The 16,680-nt window shown below is 41.8% G+C and overlaps 1 protein-coding gene across 8 annotated transcripts in view; it reads left to right on the top strand.

Annotated features, from left to right (window-relative positions):
- Positions 1-4,471: 4,471 nt before the first annotated feature.
- SLC41A2 (solute carrier family 41 member 2) overlaps positions 4,472-16,680 on the top strand; it is a 158,833-nt gene continuing 146,624 nt past the window's right edge. For 4 of the 8 annotated variants that reach the window (XM_055394189.2, XM_055394186.2, XM_055394190.2 and 1 more), the window contains exon 1: positions 4,472-4,758. The gene's annotated coding sequence lies outside the window, so the exon portion shown is untranslated. The remainder of the gene's footprint in view (positions 4,759-16,680) is intronic. The other 4 variants (XM_055394191.2, XM_055394188.2, XM_055394192.2 and 1 more) reach the window with 2 other exon arrangements.

Here is a 16,680-nt window from a genome sequence, read left to right as displayed (position 1 = left end):
AACAAGTGAATGTTCTAGAAATTCCCAAGAAGGGTGTTGATAACAGGGGATGGGGATGAAGAAACTGGAACATATGCCTGGAATCACGTACTGCATGGGCTGCATGTCTTCTGAGTCATGGTTTTCTCTAATCCTTTCTCTTTATGAGTATTTTATATGGTTTGCAGGACCACTTTAAAAAAAATATTTATTTATTCGGCTTTTCCAGGTCTTAGTTGCAGCATGCAGGACCTCTTAGTTGCGCAACGTGGGATTAAGTTCCCTGATCAGATATTGAAACCTAGGCTCCCTCACTGGGGCTGCAGAGTCTTAGGCTCTAAACCACCAGGGAAGTCCCTGCAGGACCACTTTCAAGCAGTCCACAGGGTAGTTCTTGAACCTCAGTGATCATCAAAGCTACCCGCAGAGATTCTTATTTAATTGGGAATTTTAGTAATTTTGAGTGAGGATTTAACCCTTAGTTTCCTGAAAGAGATGGGAATACCAGACCACCTGACCTGCCTCTTGAGAAACCTGTATGCAGGTCAGGAAGCAACAGTCAGAACTGGACATGGAACAACAGACTGGTTCCAAATAGGAAAAGGAGTACATCAAGGTTGTATATTGTCACCCTGCGTATTTAACTTATATGCAGAGTACATCATGAGGAACGCTGGGCTGGAAGAAGCACGAGCTGGAATCAAGATTGCCAGGAGAAATATCAATAACCTCAGATATGCAGATGACACCACCCTTATGGCAGAAAGTGAAGAGGAACTAAAAAGCCTCTTGATGAAAGTGAAAGAGGAGAGTGAAAAGGTTGGCTTGAAGCTCAACATTCAGAAAACAAAGATCATGGCATCTGGTCCCATCACTTCATGGGAAATAGATGGGGAAACAGTGGAAACAGTGTCAGACTTTATTTTTTGGGGCTCCAAAATCACTGCAGATGCTGATTGCAGCCATGAAATTAAAAGACGCTTACTCCTTGGAAGGAAAGTTATGACCAACCTTGATAGTCTATTAAAAAGCAGAGACATTACTTTGCCAACAAAGGTCCGTCTAGTCAAGGCTATGGTTTTTCCCGTGGTCATGTATGGATGTGAGAGTTGGACTGTGAAGAAAGCTGATCGCCGAAGAATTGATGTTTTTGAACTGTGGTGCTGGAGAAGACTCTTGAGAGTCCCTTGGACTGCAAGGAAATCCAACCAGTCCATTCTAAAGGAGATCAGTCCTGGGTGTTCATTGGAAGGACTGATGCTAAAGCTGAAACTGCAATACTTTGGCCACCTCATGTGACGAGCTGACTCACTAGAAAAGACTCTGATGCTGGGAAAGGTTGAGGGCGGGAGGAGAAGGGGACGACAGAGAATAAGATGGCTGGATGGCATCACCGACTCGATGGACATGAGTTTGAGTGAACTCTGGGAGTTGTTGATGGACAGGGAGGCCTGGCGTGCTGTGATTCATGGGGTCGCGGAGAGTCAGACACGACTGAGCGACTGAACTTCCTCATATGAAAAACGGGATTATAACTATAATCCCTCATAGGGGGTGAGGATTAAAATAACCTCTGTGAAGTGTCTCACAATTAGTCAATTTAGGTTTTGTTTGCTTCTCTCATTTTCTCTACAGTTTAAAGGTTAAATTCTTACAAACAAATCATATTTCATGTTATCTTAAAGTTTAGTTTTGAGTTTATCACCAGTCCAAATCTCTGAGTTCCAGATTTATTCTCCAACTATATTCTTAGCATCTTCACTTGGATATCTCATAGAGTCAGCAAACCCATCATAGCCAAAGCAACTCAAATGATCTCCTTTAGACTTCCTCCTTCAGGTTCCCCGTCCCAGGGGAAACAATAAGCTCAAGCCAGAAAATGGGGAGTGATTTTTGGATACTTTTTTCTCCTTCATCTTTCACACACAGTCAAAAATCAAGCCTTTGCAGTTCTAACCCTCATTTATTTGTTTGATTCACTGCCTCCTAGTTCCCATTGCCTGCAAACTGGTCTTCACACCTCCTCCGTGGCTCCTTTCTTATTTGTGCTCCACACTGCAGCCAGAAATGTCTTCCATAAATACAAATTTGATCATGTCCAAATGGACCCTTTCCAACTCTTCAGTGACTTCCTTTTGTCTTTAGGAATAAATAAAGTCCTCATCGTGGCACTCAAGGCTCATGCTGTCCTCTCCTGCAGTATTAGCCATCTCACTCCAGCCACAGTGGTCCCTCTCAAGGCTTCCACAGGTGAAACCACTTCCTCCCAAAGGGCCTTCAAACCTGCAGTTTCCAGACTCCACTCCCCACCCCATCCCCTTCCCTTTGTTGCCAGGCCTCCTACTCCTTATTCTTCAGGGCTCAGATTAAATGTCACTTCTTCAAAGGGCTCTTTCTTAGCCTCTAGAACAGACAGGTCGCTTTGTTACACACTTTCATAACTCCCAGGCTTTTCTCTAGCAATCATCACAACCGTGATTACTACATATCCTCAATTCTAAGTCACTTGCTTCATATTTAGAGTTGTTGGCAGTTAGAAGATGAATTTGTAATATTATGTTGTTGCCTGCACACATTGGGACCTAACTTTTCAGAAGGGGGTATCCCTTCACCAGCTTCCACCTTGAGCTATTTTAAGGGTTGAGATTTAAATTTGTATTCCAACTTGAAGCTTAAAATAACTAAATATATATATATATATACACTCCATGTTGTGGCATATAGAATGAGAGGCACCGCATGAGTAGAAAGTTGCTACATGCTGACTAGTGAAATTCAGGGCAATGGAAACCATTAGCTCTCAGGAAAAAAACGTTGGTAGAATTTTCTAAACCGGCAGAGGGTGGTGTATGCTATGGATGCTTTGTGCAGAAATCTTGAGACTATAGGACCCAGAAGAGCTATGTATCTTTTCGGAACTTTTACTTCTAGCAAGCTTTCAACAACAAAGACAAAAGCTTTCAAGAGCAGTTAATTACCTCAGGTGATATGCAATTCAAAACCTTGAGAACAAAAACCATTTGAAAATGCAGTGGAGACACCGTTTTTTCCACTTCCTTGCAATTATACTTTCATTCCTAACAGATGTTTAGGGGTGAAGAACACTTGCGTTTTCAGTTCAGTTCAGTCGCTCAGTCGTATCTGACTCTTTGCGACCCCGTGGACTGCAGCACCCCAGGCTTCCCTGTCCTTAAACTTGCATGGGCCATTATAAAAAGAATTACGTCAGATGACCAAGACTGATACAGAAGTACCCTTCATCCTGAAGGTGAAGGTCAAAACTCTCACAGCAGAGACTTCCCTGGTGGTCCAGTGGCTAAGATTCCACACTCCCAATGCAGGAGGCCCAGGTTTGATCAGTGGTCATTAAACTAGATCCGACATACTGTAACTAAGAATCATGCTGCAACTAAAAAAAAAAAAAAAAGATGGAGCGTGCCTCAAGAAAAAAAACAGTGGATAAATATACTCTCTGATCTCTCTTATCACCTGAAAATCTGCTACTAAAAATTATTGGAGTGACTTAAGATTTGGTGGAAGTTTTGACTTGAGGAAGTGTCACGTGCTGGATAATTTTTAAAAGGGCAGTCTCTCTTTTAGAAGAGCCTGAGGACAGAAACCTTTGTTCTGGTCACTGGAATACCTCCAGGGCTTCACCCATTACCTGCAAAAGATGCTGGAATGATGTTAAAGTAAATGAATTCTTGGCTTTACTTTGCAAACTCTAGCTTACATTTTTACGTAGATTTAAAAACAAGCATGAGCAAGTTTGAAAAGTCTGGCATTCCAGCCACCTCTACTGGGTCCATGCACTTTGCTTAGAACACCACTCTCCCACTGCTGGGACCTGCCCGAAATCTCATCGTCCCATTTGGGGGCCAATCCCTTTCTTTACTGAGCGACTTCACTTTCACTTTTCACTTTCACACATTGGAGAAGGAAATGGCAACCCACTCCAGTGTTCTTGCCTGGAGAATCCCAGGGACGGGGGAGCCTGGTGGACTGCCGTCTATGGGGTCACACAGAGTCGGACACGACTGAAGTGACTTAGCAGCAGCAGTATCAAACTTGGACCATTCTGCGCAGTTTAAATCCCAGTCTCCGCGAGAGAAGAAAACACGAAGCCAGCCAACCAGGAGGCTCCCGGCTTGAGAATAGAAGTCATGAGTCATAAATTTGAGCGTTAGGGCCAAGGAGCAGCCAGAGATGTGGATGTGGGGCGGTGGGGGCAGTAGGGCTATGGGGATGGAGTGGGCTGGCGAACAAGGAAGGCCACAGCCCTTCTCTGCTGAGTAGGCTCCCATGAAAATTCCCCTTTTGCTCTGCTCGATCGGGTTCCCGGAGCGCGCCGGTCCGGGTGCAGCCAAGGGTCCAGGACTGGGCGGCGCTGGCGCTGCAGGTCGCCACCCCCGCGGCCACATCACCAGGTTCTCGCTTCCCCTCGGGCTCAGGCGCCGCTGCGCGTGCGCGGGGCGGCCGCGCGGGGGCGGGGTGGGGGGCGGCCGGGAGCCAGCGGGCCGCGGGCGCCGGCTCCGGGGCTGTCCGCTCCGGGCCGGGCCGGCGCGAGGAGGCGCGCGAGAGGAAGGAGCCGCGGGCGCTGGGCAGCTGCCTCAGCCGCCGCCCGGGGGACCTAGGTGAATTCCCCTTCCGTGCCCCTGGGGCTGGTGCCTCGGGCGCGCCTGAGGAGGCGAGCTCCCTCTCCTGGCACCGCGCTCCCGGGCAGGTGATATGGAGGGAGTCTCGGCTTTGGCCGCGGCGCCGGGTTCGGGCGCATCCCAGGTACTGAGGGCGGTGCGGCGGCGACGGGCTTGAGACCCGCGGCCAGGACGCGGGGAGGCCGGGGCAGGGCGGGCGGCGGGGCCGGCCCGAACCTCCGTCCCCGCTCCGGGCCCGCGGGCAGCGCCCGAGCCCGGCCCGCCGCGGCTGCCCCACCTTGGGCGGGAGGGCGGGCCGGCCCTGGGCGCCCGCCGCGGAGCCGGGCAGCCGCGGTGGCCGTCCCCGGCCCTGACGCTGGACCAGACGGCGGGTGGGGGCTGAGTGACGGGTGAAGGCGAGCAGGATGGGGCCGCTGCGAGGCGGGCTGGGTCACACCCCAGATCCACGGCTTCAGGGCTCACAGTTGCCCCGCGTCACCGTGTTCTTTCCTCTCTGGCTTTATATATGTGAAATATAGCTCAATTTAAAAAACCCCAAACGTTGATTTTTAGAGATTACACATATGTATGTAATACACTTGTAGGGTACTTTACATGTGTATGTAATTTCTTTCCGTAAATGAACAATTTTTTTTTTAATTGAGATATACTTCACACACCGTAAAATCCATCCTTTTCAAGCACGGTCTTTAGTATTTTCACCAAGTTTTGCAACTATCACCACTGAACAGAACATTTTCATCACCCCAGAATGAAACCCTGAACCATTATCAGTCACTCCTCATTCCCTCTTATCCACCCCTTGGCAGCCACTAATCTTTCTGTCTCTAAGGATTTGACTGTTGTGGAAATTTCATATAAATGGAATCGTACTTTATGTGGCTTTTAGTGTCTGGCCTCCTTCACACAGCATAGTGTTTTCAAGGTGTATCCACGTGTGGAGTGCATCGGTGCTTAACTCTTGTTTATGTCTGGGTAATAGTCCGTTGTGTGAGTGTACCACATTATCACAATTTACTGGTTTTCAGTTAATGGAAGTTAAGGATGTTTCTAGTTTTTGGTCATTGTAAATAATGCTGCTGTGAACATTTGTGTACAAGTTTTTAGGTGGACATATGACTTCCATTGTTTGGGGTCTGTATATTGAACTTTTAAGAAACCGTCAAACTTTTTCAGAGTAGCCGCACCATTTTACATTCTCATCAAACAGTGTATGAGGGTTCCAATTCCTCCACGTTCTCACCACTTGTTATTGACTATTTACTAGTTTTTATTATAGATGTTCTAGTGGGAATAAAGTAGTGTTGATTTGCGTTTTTTCATGGCTAAATATGTCATGTATCTTTTCATTTGCTTATTGGCCACTTACCTATCTGCTTTGGAGAAATATCTGTTCATATCTTTTGCCCATATCTTAATTGGGTTATTTGTCTTTTTATTGTTGAATTATATGTTAAAAATTCTAGGTTTGGGTCGCTAGCACTGCCTGAAAAACCAAACAACTCGATACCAAGCAACATAATGCTTGTACTTGGGGGAGGTGAATAAATGCTGTTTAAGTCTTTCTGAATACCCTGTCATTTCTTGGGAGTCTTACTGACCCTTCACCCTTTCTGGAATTTTAAGAAAAGCCATAAAAAGTGTGTTCATGACCAAAGGCAAGGGAGACCACACCCAGTTAGCATTTTCATATTTTCTATGCTTGGTTTGAAAAGTTCCTGTTATCACTTTAATTTCAAGTAATTTATTTTGGTGGCTAGCTAAGCAAACTAATAAAAAATAGCAAACACTAATTCCTCAATTAAAATTTCACATATCTCTCAGGCAAAGTGAAAGATCTTATTATCCTAAATTTGTATAATCTTTATTATAGCTCTATTCTTATTTGGGTGGCAAATAAGTATTTTTCATGGCGCTGAAGTTAGGAACCACTCGGAGCTGAATGAACACTACTTTGCCTATTTTTGTGGTTTTTTCTGAGTGCACACAAATTCAGTCTCAGGCTTAGGTCTTTCTTACAAAAACCGCTGAAAAAGACATGATTGTGCCTCCCAGGAATTCAAGTCATTTTTCATTTACTCTAATATGACTGTTCTAAAGTATACTACCAAATTTCAGAAACATTATGGAAAATTAAAGATTTTCAAGTGGAATTAATGGATAAACAACTGATTCAAAGTGTTTGAAAAGCCATCCATCAGGTTCTTCAAGTACTGAACTTTAAACAATGGAAATGTTATTTAACCCCGTTATGCCTCATTGACCTCATTAGTTGAATGAGGCAATAATTGCAATATATAACCTGAGTGAATGTTTTTGTTTTACCTAACGGAATGATTATCAATTATACTTAAAGTATAACCTATCCAAGCTAATGTTGATTGTCACTGACTTACCCAATCAATGAATAACTATCCTCTAGCTATAGATGCTTTCCCAAGTTGGCTTTCTCTGTCCTCCTGGGTTTTTAGTGTCACTTAAGGACTGAAAGTTGGGGAAAATGTGGGAACAACTTTGGGGACATGATCTTTGGGAAAGCTGGTCAGAGCAGACCTGACTCCTTTAGGGGAAATTTTTAGGCACCCCTCATCTTTTCTCTGAAATTACTGTGGTTAGATTTCTATAGCTTAAAAATGTATGTGTGTATAAAATAAAACATATGTGTATCTCTGGTGGTGGTTGTTTAGTCACTAAGTCATGTCCGACTCTTGTGACACTACTGTAGCCTGCCAGGCTCCTGTGTCCATGGGATTTCCCAGGTAAGAATACAGGAGTGGGTTGCCCTTCCCTTCTCCAGGAAATCTTCCTGACCCAGGGATTGAACCTTCATTGCAGGCAGATTCTTTAGTGCTAAGCCACCAGGGAAGCCCAGATGTATTTCTAGGAGGGTTTAAAAGCTAGGACTGTTAGTTATTTTATCTTCATGTGAATGGATTTAGTCAGATTGCTTTACTGCTGATCAGTTGCACTGAGAAAGTGGGAGTTTTGGTGTGAAGACGGAGAGGAGAGGTTACTGGTATGGGCTCAAGGAGCATTTTGGAGGTTTGAGGAAAATTTGCTTATTTCTAGAAGTGTGGGTGTTGAAAATGAAGATCTTCGGGCAGCATAAGGGGATTTGGAAGATGAGAAAAGAGAAGCAAGAATGAAAATTTGGAAGGGAAGGTTGTAGTATACAAAGATGGATTCAACTTGTTTAGACATTTTTGCCCAAGAAAAATTCGAAAGGAGAAGTGGAAAAAACCTTAACTTTTGTGCCATTCCCTTGCCTTTTGTGCCACCTAACACAGTATGTTACTGTTCTCCTGGGACCCAGAAATCAGACTGGGATGGCTGTTATTACTATTCCTGATTACATCTCTTCTGTCTCCAGATTTTGCATGTTGAGATCAGATTCATGAAGCCAGATAAGAATTATAGTACTATTAAAATACAGTTTAATTTTTCATTTCTGGTAAAGCTGGTTTGGAGAGTTTAGCTTAGACTCTTATTTACTCTGTTCCTTGCTTTATCTGCACAGATGATTGTCTAGCACCTAAACAACTGCAGGTCTCTCCTGCAGGTATAGAAAGCCCTGTCTCAGAAAGATTTCCTCATAGGAGTTGGAAGGGAAAGGAAAACTTTCTCTTCTTGAAGACAGATAGATTCAAGAACCAGTGACAGCTCAGGGGTGGGGCCTGTCTGGAATATTGACCTTTATTCTTTCTTTTTTTAATTTATGGGTTTTTTTTATTGGAGTATAATTGCTTTACAATGTTGTATTAGTTTCTGCTGTACAACAAAGTGAATCAGCTATACGAATACATATATCGCCTCCCTCTTGAATCTTCCTCCCCATCCCCATCCCAGCCCTCTAGGTTATCACAGATCTGAGCTCCGTATGCTATACAGCAGCTTCCACTAGCTATCTAATCTCATCTTAGCCATTGGCTAAGTCGCTTTGCTCTAAGGAGTGAGGTGAAGTTGCTCAGTCGTGTCCGACTCTTTGTGACCCCATGGACTGTAGCCTACCATGCTCCTCCGTCCATGGGATTTTCCAGGCAAGAGTACTGGAGTGGGTTGCCATTTCCTTCTCCAGGGGATCTTCCTGGCCCAGGGATCGAACCTGGGTCTACCACATTGCAGGCAGATTCTTTACCGTTTGGGCCACCAGGGAAGTCCACTTTGCTCTAGGAGGAACTAACTGATAAAATAGGAAGAAAGCAAAGTGTCCCTTTAATCCTGTATTCTCCTACTTAGAGGAGTGAAAGTTCTGTTGTCCTGGCAGAGAGGGAAATAAGCAGCTGTCCTCTCATCAGTTAAGTGTGTGTGTGGGTAATAGTATTTTGCAGGCTAGCTTAGGAGCTTAATCACCATTTTTATACAGTTGGAACTGAGCATATATTTTCCTTGGAACTAGCTAAGCCTCTTAACAGTTTTTAAGTGGGTGTTCATTTCATCATGTGGTTAAATATTAATGTATAGATTATTCAAGTCCATTTCCTCACTTGTTTTACTCCTCAAACACTGATTGAGGGCCTAATCTGTAGCAGGCAGTGGGTGTGGCTCTCAGGATTCAGCAATGAACAAGAATGGGTCCTGATGCTCATGGGATTTACATCTTAGAAAGACAGGCCATGTACAATTACAGTAAAGCTTAATGAACATTAGAAAGCATAGAGTATTAGGAACACAGAAGACAGAGAACTAATCTAAGAGGGTCAGGGAAGTGATGTGTATGAGCTCAGGTCACAAAGTAGAATAGGAAGTAGCCAGTAAAAAGGAAAGAATGAGGATGAGCAAGAATGTTTCAGACAGAAAGAATGCATGGAAAGGCCTAGAAGTGAGAGAGAGAGTGTGCATGTGTGCTAAGTTGCTTCAGTTGTGTCTGACTCTTTGCCACCCCATGGACTATGAAACCTCACCAGGCTGCTCTGTCCAGGGATTCTCCAGGCATGGATACTGGAGTGGGTTGCCATGCCCTCCTCCAGGGGATCTTCGTGGCCCAGGGATCGAACATGCGTCTCCTGCATTTCCTGCATTGGCAGGTGGGTTCTTGACCACTAGTGCTACCTGGAAAGCTTGAGAGAGAGAGTGGTATATGCCAAAGTACTGTTTTTCAAACTGTAGTACCTAAGCACTGACCAGGAGATTATAAAATCAGTTTAGTGGTTGTGACCTGCATGTTTTTAAAAAGAAAATCAAAAATAAATGTGTCATATGTTGATACTTTACTAAATGACAGTGTATAAAAGTTCGAAAATCCCTACAACAGAGGAAACAGAAGTGCGCTGTGACCACAACCCAAGATCTTGGGGATGATGACGCAAGATTTAGTTACCCTTTTCAAGATTTTCTTTTAAAGATTTTGGATTTCTCTTACAGAAAATGAGAAGCCATCCAAAAGTTTTAGTCAGTGCCTGCAAAGATAAATATTTTCTAAGGATCCCTTTGAATACCTAGGTTTCCTTTATTCAAACCTAAACGCCACCTTCCTTGGCCTTGACAGGTATTCCAAAATCTGGTTCCAGTCTCTTTCTTCTAAAGCATATTTCTGTTTTTGATTTTGGAACTTCTCATTTCATAAAGATTTGTGGTTTACAAACATGCCTTTCCACCAAGAGAGAGAGACCCACGAGAGCAGATCTTTCTTCTGTCTTGTTCATACAGAAGCATAGTGCCCTGTGACCGGCAGGGACTAAGCAAATCTTTGCTGATAGCATCTGAATACCCTTAATACGAGAACTGTCACATAGTAGTAGAAATGACCTTGATATTTCTAGACATCCTTGCTTTTAGAACTTTTACGTATTAGTAGGAATGACCTTGATGTCTACCAATCCTTGCTTTTGGAAAAAAGAAAAAGGGTTTATTAGAAGTTATTTTTGCCCAGTTGGAAACCTTAGTGAAGGAACCCCATTCACTTATTCAAAAGATAATTTAGCAGAAAGTAATCTTATGTTATATTAAAGCAGTAATAGAGATAAGAAAAAGAACAACACACTTTCTGACTTTGGGGTTTCACCTTCCAAGGAGTACAGAGCACTAAACGATTGTTCACAGGCAGAGGCAATCCAGCAACTGTTTATATTTTGTTTGGACAGACAGGCTTTCTCTGAGCCCTCACCAAAAGGTAGTTTTATAAAGATGGCTGGGAACAAGAGAATAAATTAGGTCAAGATGTATCAATCATAGGAGCTTAATGGAGAGGCAACACAAAATAGATTTTGATCTTAGATGTAAAAATAGAACATCCTTATACCCCATAGAACTTCCAAATAAGAATTTAATGATGCTAGTTTGTTGCCAGAAAATGATTGTACTGTCACAGTACTGTGACTTCACAGAATTAGATTGTGAAACCCAACTGTGAAGAAAGATTCTTTCAGTGTATGGTTTTGATAAGTGGCAAGAGAAGTTATGAAAAATTCATGAAAGGTAGAGCGCTTTCAAGTTCTGTTTCAGATTTCTCTTTAATATGTTTTTCGAGATGTGGAAACTTTGCTGATTAGTTTGATAAATTAGATTTTATGTATCTTAAACATGAATGCTGGACTCAAAATCTTGCTACTGTAGAATAGCTTTTAAAAAATACTCATTGAATTTTATACTTTTTTATGTTCTAGAGAGTCTTATTTTAAGCCATGTATTGTAGAACTTAGATGGAAACCATTAACTTATATAAATTTATCCTAAGCAGATCATTCTAAATATGGGAAACTCTTATGCACAGAGATGTTCATTTTCATTGTGATGTAATTTAGTTAAAAAAATATCCTGCAATTATATGGAAGTGATTCATTAAAATGTAGCAATCCACTTGAAGAAACTGAATCATTAAAAAAATGCTTTTTTTAGAGCAATGGAGTCTTATTTATTTTTAAAGTCTAGAAAGTAAAAAGTGTTCAATATAAACAACAGTTCAAATAATATAAAAATATGCGAGACTTAAAAAGTGAAAATATTACTTCAAGTCCCTCCTTACAATGTTCCCCCAACCTAGGCCAACCCAGAGGTCAGTGCTTTGAGCCCTTTGGCATCTGTGCTTCCAGACATTTTTCTAACCCAGGTGTTTTCAGATTGTGGTCCGAGGAGGGCCTTTGGAGTCTTCTCAAGTCAGATAAGGTGGGGACTGAGTGGGGCTTCAGAGTACCTGTTTTCTATCAATATAGTGAGGTTTCACGTCAGGTTTAATTTAAACACAGAATTCTCCTGCATTAAAATAAATGTTTAAAAACAAGTCAGCCTAATTCAGAAAAGGAAATCCTAACCCCCTGGAAAGGAATTCCACGTCTTCAGTTTACCGTTTCTACTGCTTGGTGATGTGAATCCTCTGCTCTGATCTTTCTGTCATTTCCCCAGGAGTTGTCTGCCTGGTTTACCAGCCACCTTGTTAGAATGCACTTTCCCCTCTTTTTTCCCATCTCTCTACTTACTTGTTATTTAAGGTTCAACTCATCATTGTTTCGTTTGCCCCTTTTAACATTTTTAGGGGACGCCACCTACGTAATACCGAATGGGGCTTCCCTGGTGGCTCAGTGGTAAAGAATCTGCCTGCTAATGCAGGCGACACAGGTTGATTGGGGAAGATACCCTGGAGGAGGAAATAGCCACCCACTCCAGTATTCTTGCCTGAAAAATCTCATGGACGGTAGAGCCTGGTGGGCTACAGTCCCTGGTGTTGCAGAGGAGTCAGACGTGACTTAGTGACTAAACAACAATGAGTAGGGAATATACAGAATTTTGTATCAAGAGCTCGCAGACTAGTAAAAGGCAACTGAACTTCATACAATAAGTGCGATTACTGTAAAGCAAGAGCATTTGAGGGGCAGATGTTAAAGATGTAAGTAGTCTCTTTTATACTGTCTTATATGGCACTTTTAAGTGTCTGACTCTTTGTGACCCTATGGACTGTATCCAACCAGGTTCCTCTGTCCATGGAATTCTCCAGGCAAAAATACTGGAGTGGGCTGCCATTTCCTTCTCCAGTGGCACTTATAAAATGGTCAATTTATGGTATGATTACATTTTTGGGTCTTCAGTAACTGCTCGTTTATTGAGTAAGACAAGATAATATACTTGTGAATTAGGAAGTGTGACATGGGAAGAAGCTGTTTACATTACTGAGCCATCAGTTGTGTTCAAAGAGAGCTTGAATCCAGTTTAATCCATCCAGTGCTGGGCATGAGTGGACTTGGGAGGGAGCGCTAGGAGGCCTTGGTTCTGTATTCCTCATCTCCAGCCACTCCCATTGCTGTGCGGGGGATGCCTATCATTTCTTCTTTATCGTTAGCTGGTTTGAAAGTTGTGAATTTGAGTCCTGTGTCTTTATTTATTTTTAAAATATTTATGTATTTATTTGTTTTTGGCTATGTTGGGGCTTCATTGCTGTGCAGGCTTTCTCTAGTTGCAGAGAGTGGAGGATACTCTCTTGTTGCAGAGCACAGGCTCTCTGTGCGCAGGTTTCAGTAGTTGCGTCATGGGGGCTCCAGAGCACAGGCTCAGTAGTTGCTGCCCATGGGCTTAATTGCGTCTCAGCATGTGGAATCTTCCCAGATCAGGGGTTGAACCCTTGTCTCCTGCATTGGCAGGTAGAGTCTTTAGCACTGAACCAGCAGGGAAGCCTACTGTGTCTTTATTTTACTTTATAACTTGAGCATATTACTTAACGTCTCTGAGACTCAGTTTCCTGAGCTGTAGTGTATGAACATGTCTATCTCCTAGGTTTTCAGAAAAGATTACACAAGTACATAACAACGAAGTCTCTTCTTTTTGCTTTCATTGGTTTTGTTGTCTTAGCAGAAGGTCCCCAACCTTTTTGGCACCAGGGACCGGTTTTGTGGAAAACAGTTTTTCCACGGATCGGGGAGGGGGTGGGGGTGGTTTTGGGATGACTCAAGTGCATTACATTTATTGTGCATTTTATTTCTATTATTACTATATCAGCTCCACTCAGATTATCAGGTATTAGATCCCAGAGGTTGGGGACCCCTGTTCTAAAGAATGAGTGATTGTTCTCCTTTCTTTTGGGTTTAAGTTTTTAAATATTTTGTAGGACGTATGGATTAGACTCTAGTTCTTTCATTTTTCTGGCCATGCCATACGTCTTTCAGCATCTTAGGTCCCGGACCAGAGATTGAACCTGTGCCCCTTGCACTGAAAGCATGAAGTTCTAACCACTGAACTGCCAGGGAAGTCCCTGACTAGTTCTTTGAATAAGTGTTTTTTGTTTTGTTTTTAGTTCAAGAGTGGCTTTTTGATAAGCTATTCATATTCCTGGTAAGGTACAAATAAACAGTATAGGAAGGTAATAAGCCCAACATTTAGTGGAGAAATAAATCTTTTTCATTATTAGCCAGTGTATTCTCCTGGGATTTTAAACAGACTGTCATATCTATGATCAAGAAAGCAAAATTAACAGGTAGTACCAGAATCCAAAGCCTGGCCTACTTGCTTCATTTTATATGCCGCTTTCCTCTTTTACATAACAAACAAAGAATTTTTATGGTAACATTCTAGTACTCTTGGAAAAAGAAAAGTCGGAAAATTCTTGTCTGTTATTTCTGGATTGTGGGTTTCAGAATAACCCAGGCAAACTCATGATGGATTCTTTGTAATATTTCTTGCTCTGGTTGAGCAGACTTGGTTCTCTAATCTAGAATAAACCTTACAGTGATGGTTTAAGGTTGTTTGTTTTATTTGTAAATTATAAAAATGTTGCTTAGATATCTTTTTAGAAGTAAAAAAGTACATTAGATATGATATTTAAATTTAACAACAGTATTAGAGCTACTTCCTGTTCCAGGTTTCATTTTCTTTTTTTCTTTTAGGAGATTGTGGTTTCCCGAAGACCTGTGTTGTTCAGTATCTATAATGTGTACCATTTGGTCTCTGCATATACTAGTCATTATAGATATATAATATTTTATAGCATGCTGGCAGTTTAAGGAAAAGTAAGATGAGGACGGTGTACAAAATGTAAATATTAAACTTCAGTTGACTTTTTAGAGAAAGTTGAAGCAAACAGTTGATCTGAAAATTGTAAGGCAGGTGTTTAATAAGCAATGTATAACTAGTATATTCCTTATTAAGGGGAGAAAGAGGTAGAAAGTTAGGTTATGAGCCCTTTATAAAAAGTGTAGAGTAGTAATGATGAGTAATGATGATGACAACTAGCTAATAATATTTATTGAAGACTCAATATACTGTTCTAAGCATATTACATGTAGTAAATTACTTAATCTTCACAGTAACCTGTGGAGGATAATAGAGGCATAAGTCTCATAGCTAGCGAAAGTCAGAATTTAAGCCAAACCAGGGTTTCCCTGGTGGCTCAGTGGTAAAGAATCCTTCTGCAATGCAGGACATGCGGGTTCAGTGCCTGCCTGGGTTGGGAAGATCCCCTGGAGGAAGAAATGGCAACCCACTTCAGTATTCTTGCCTGGGAAATCCTATGGACAGAGGAGCCTAGTGGGCTCCAGGGGCTCGAAAAAGAGACACCACTTACGGACTGAACAACAACAAAGTTTGACTTTGGAGGCCAACCTCTTAACTACTGTCAGTATCCTTAGTGTGTTGACACCTCTTCACATTTAATTCTTTGCAAGCAAATCATCTCTCTTAATTGAAGTGTGAAGATTTGCTGAATAAGTCACTTGACATTTCCTTATAAAACTGCTCAATGCAAATCATGTTATCAGTTTATTCATCTAGTGAAAGCATGGCAAATATCTCAGGAAGCTTTGTATAGTTTCAAACATGGCATAAAGCATTTGCCAGTGATTCCACGTGAATAATACAACTTTGAACAATACAACTTTGTCTCTTTCAAAATGTGTTAGACTGAAATCTATGTACTCAAGTCTGAGATTTTGATTATGCATAGATTTTATCATCTGAGTTTAAACTCATATTGTTCCTTGGAAAAAAGCCTATTCTTTCTTCAATCTCTGGGGGCAGTGCTTAATAGACAGTCTTGCTTCCCTGGTGACTCAGACGGTGAAGAATGTGCCTGCAATGCGGGAGACCTGGGTTTGATTCCTGGGTCAGGAAGAACCCCTGGAGAAGGACATGGCAACCCACTCCTGTATTCTTGCCTGGAGAATCCCCATGGACAGAGGAGCCTGGCAGGCTATAGTCCATGGGGTCGCAAAGAGTTGGACATGACTGAGCAACTAAGCACACACACAAGCATGTGTTTGAGCATTAGTGAGGGGGCACCAAAAGACACAAAAACATTTAAATAATGTTTTGTAATTTTTTCAGTTTTATATGTGTATATATATATCTCAGATTATTTTCCATTATAGGTTATTGCAAGATATTGAATATAGTTTCCTGTGCTAAATAGTAGATCCTTGAGGCTTATCTGTTTTCTGTATGGTGGTTTGTATCTGTTAATCTCAAACTTCTAATTTATCACTTCCCCTACCTCCCTTCCCCTTTGGTAACCATGTGCTTGTTTTCTATGAGTGTGAGTCTGTTTCTGTTTTGTTTATAGATTCATTTGTATTATTTTTTAAGATTCCACATATAGTGATATCATACGTTTATTTTTCTCTGACTTACTTCACTTAGTATAATCTGTAGGTCCATCCGTGTTGCTGCAAATGGCATTATTTCTTTCTTTTTATTACATTCATCATTGAATAATATCCACTAATCTGTCAGTGAGCATTTAGGCTGCTTCCATGTCTTGGCTATTGTAAATAGTACTACTATGAACACTGAGGTGAGTTAGAATTTTCATATTTTCTGGATATTATGCCCAGGAGTGAGATTGCTAGATCATATAGTAACTCTATTTTTAGTTCTTTTTAAGGAACCTTCATATTATTTTCTATAGTGACTGTACCAGTTTACATTCCCACCAAAAAAACACAAAAAAACACTATAGGAGGATTTGCTTTTCTGCATGCCCTTTTCAGCATTTATTATTTTCAGACTTTTTGATGGTGGCCATTCTGACCAGTGTGAAATGATACTTCATTGTGGTTTTGATTTGCATCTCTCTAATATGTTGGAAGGACTGATGCTAAAGCTGAAACTCCAATACTTTGGCCACCTCATG

Source organism: Moschus berezovskii, chromosome 6 (genome assembly GCF_049115385.1).
Source record: "Moschus berezovskii isolate FMDL1 chromosome 6, NW_MosBer_1.0, whole genome shotgun sequence".
Classification (NCBI taxonomy): Eukaryota; Metazoa; Chordata; class Mammalia; order Artiodactyla; family Moschidae; genus Moschus; species Moschus berezovskii.
The sequence above is the reverse complement of the archived record's forward strand: the minus strand, read 5'-3'. Positions and strand labels throughout refer to the sequence as shown.